Genomic DNA, 3,350 nt, shown 5'->3' on the forward strand with positions numbered 1-3,350 from the left:
TGGCTTATCATCAGGCGGACGTTGTTAGAAGACATTTATCTGTTAAATCATATCGTGTTCACAGTGGTAATACTTGTTTTGTTTATCGTGCCCGTTATCTTGTTGTCTGTACTCTCTGCTTGTCTCCACGTCTTTCCTTTATATTCTTCTTTTTCATATCCTCTTTCCACTTCTCTCTCTCTGTCGTTTCCAAAAAAAAAAAAATGATATGACAGAGGTTAGAAATGTTAAGACAGCTTGGTGAAAATCTTTTAGTGACTTGTATGAATAGACAAATTTGTATCATCTGTCGTCTTATGTCTTTAAGGTATTTAAAATTGCGAATTAAAGAAAGATGTAAATAGTTGTATCTTTGAAGCGTACTTGTCTATACAATACGAGAACTTTAGTAGCTCATTCAGATATTATCTGAAAGTAAGATCATGAGTTTCCATTCACGCAGTTACATTGTAGCTTAAGCGTCGTATCCAGTTTAGCAGACTTTACGAGATGTTAGGACTGGTAAGTTGATACCCTCAAATACGATCACAAAATTCAGTTTAGTTTGTTTTACAACTGTCCCTTTAATCTTTGGTTGTAAGATACTGTTAGATTCCACGCAATCAAGTAAAGAAAATTTAATAAATGCAAATAATTTTGGCATTTTCATAAACACTTCCTCTATACGCAAAAGTCAAAAATAAGAAAAAAACTCTTATAAGCAGAGCATGGATAAATGTATTCTATGGGTGTAGTTGAGGAATTTAATTTCTAAAAGTTATTTACTTGTGATTATAATTTATGAGCTCTAAGAATTTAGGAGACTGGTTAAATGTGAACTACATCAGTTCTTATTAGTGTGTATTTTCATGTACGGTTACCAGCCAATTGCTCTCCTTTTGAAGTACTGATAGACTTAGATGTGCTTGTAATCTGTCCGCATTACGAGATTTAAGTTGAAATGTCAATGATTTAGTTTTGGCCGAAACTTAATCCATGGTGTTCCATTTATGTACCGAAAATGTAACATGCTAGGGTTACATGCTCATCTTAGCCCGATCATAGGCTGTCCTGTGATACAATCTCTAGATATCCCATCATTAAGTAGTCTGTTTTTTACCACTCTTGTCGACACTATTCAGTGGTATTGGCTATAAAGTGTGTAAATATAATTAGTATCAATCAAAATTAATATAACTGCTTAAAATTTGGTATGTTCTAGCAACGAGACATTATTCAAGTAAGTGTTAAGAAATCGATTAAGAACTTGCATAAGAATATCATATTGCGTGATGCCGAAAGTGGAAAGTGCATGATGCCAGTGTTCCGTCGAGTTTATAAGCTCGTAAGCCTGCCGTATGTCTGCATGACCTGCGTTGTAAAGTAACACTAAAAAGGAGGTCAATTTACATTTCTAATTAGTAGTCGCATACAGTATTAAGCTCTGTCGACTTAGGTACATTTATACGAAGGTCTTCTTTAATGAATTCTAAGGTAATGAAGCTTGAATATCAACCATGTGGGTCCAAAACTACACGTCGGTATGGCGCATTACATTAGTGTAATTGACATATTTCCTGAACATGCTTCAGGATTAACACCCAGCAACTTGAAATCCCTCATAAAAACCTGTTATGATTAGTAACTGCGTCAGAACGGTCTAGATGTGGTTTCATGTAAACTGATCCGATCAATGTTTTACTTGAGAGTATTAAAGTTAAGAAAAAAAAGTTTCACTGTTTCTCATCTAAAGTTGCTATTGGCCAGATATATACACCATAATAATCCTTAATGTGCTAGTATCCCTGATTTATTGAGTGTCTCCTGATAAATGATACAGCTAGTGCGTCATACATTAAACTTTCATGACTTGTAAAGCACTCGATACATGCTGTCAGTGAACATCATTTATTAGGGTGACTCTGCATGCTCACATTTGTTTAGCACTCCTTGTACGACACAAGACTATTCAAAGTTTAGTTGCTTAGGAATGTGTAAATGAAAGGTCCTTGTGCAATCTATCTTTCTCTTACATAATTTGAATAAGTCGCTTGCAACGGCCGTAGTTGTTCATCTTTGGCGATGATCTATTCATAATTTCAAATACTACGTAAATCACGATACATTCTAATTATTATTAACACGCTTAACCTTATATAAGCGGAATGAAATCCTCTAGCTTTTCAGTCCAAATGGGGCACGCACAAAAATGGAGTTCCTCAAAGCAACTCAACGGCGCATTTCCCCACCAACCAAAAGCAACTTCATACAAATAACAAGTGAATAAACCTCACATCTCGTCACGTCTTTAGTGCACATCCGGCAAGGTTGTATACCTTCAAATCGCAAGAGAACCACCACACTTTACCGTTAAAATCGATAAGCAAGCAACACTGGATGCATGAAACTCCTTGTGACCTGAGCTCCTCATATTCCGCATGTATTTTAAACGTACCGCGCTGGGACGGGAATCCTACTAAAACATCCTGTAGAGCCCAAAAAGAGAGAGAAAGAGAGAAAGAGGGGAGAGAAGGGTAGTAAAGTAAAGGGTAGTATGTGTTGGACGGAGAGAGCGGGAGAGCGAGAGCGAGTGAGCGTGTATGTGCGCGTGTGTATGTGTGTGTGCGTGTGTGTGTGAGTGTTGCGCGCGAGGGTGTGAGTGTGGCGTGTACTGCGCAGATGGCATTATGGGTAATCAGCTGCCATCTTCTCCAGCGCAGTTGTGGACTTGCTTTATTACTGTTAAGATGCGCGCTACTCGTGTCATGATGATCACGCCGACACCCGTTCTCACGTGTTGAAGGGCGATTTGGAGAAAGAGCAAGTGATACCAGTGTCATATAGGTGTGCATAGGTGTTAAGTATGCAAATGTTAATTATGTGGTTACCTGAGGGCGATTATGAGTGTTGAGGATAATCACTGTGATGTGTTATGTTGAGTCGCAAGTTTTCCCTTCTGTGGCTGCTGCTGTGGTAACTGTGGCGTTATCTCCAGCTGTCACCGCCGTCGTCAGCAGCTGCGCCTCGAGTCTGAGGGGCTGTCAGACTGCCCAGAGGAAAGGAGGCTCCGGGCCAGGCCAAGACATGCGAGGAACCAGCTGAGGAGCACAGGTGAGGAAAGGGTTGTCACTCCTCTCCCATACATCTTTGCAGTTGCAGACGGGCTTCACGTTGCACACGCGAGGGATTCAGTGTCTCTGCATTAACATTAATCCCGTTGAGGCCGATTCGCGGTCATCGCACGGAAGGTCATGTAGGAGAGAGGCTGCGGATGACCTGGACAGGTGGCTGGGAGGTCATGTCATGCGCATGTTTGCTTAAGAATTGTGATTTGAGATTTGTTTTCCCGAATTACAACCATTCCCCTGACT

The 3,350-nt window shown here is 40.0% G+C and overlaps 1 protein-coding gene across 1 annotated transcript in view; it reads left to right on the forward strand.

Moving 5' to 3' along the window:
• Positions 1-2,681: 2,681 nt before the first annotated feature.
• LOC119584510 (GATA zinc finger domain-containing protein 10-like) overlaps positions 2,682-3,350 on the forward strand; it is a 98,952-nt gene continuing 98,283 nt past the window's right edge. Inside the window, exon 1 of the mRNA XM_037933161.1 lies at positions 2,682-3,090. The gene's annotated coding sequence lies outside the window, so the exon portion shown is untranslated. The remainder of the gene's footprint in view (positions 3,091-3,350) is intronic.

This window comes from Penaeus monodon, chromosome 18 (assembly GCF_015228065.2).
Source record: "Penaeus monodon isolate SGIC_2016 chromosome 18, NSTDA_Pmon_1, whole genome shotgun sequence".
Taxonomy (NCBI): Eukaryota; Metazoa; Arthropoda; class Malacostraca; order Decapoda; family Penaeidae; genus Penaeus; species Penaeus monodon.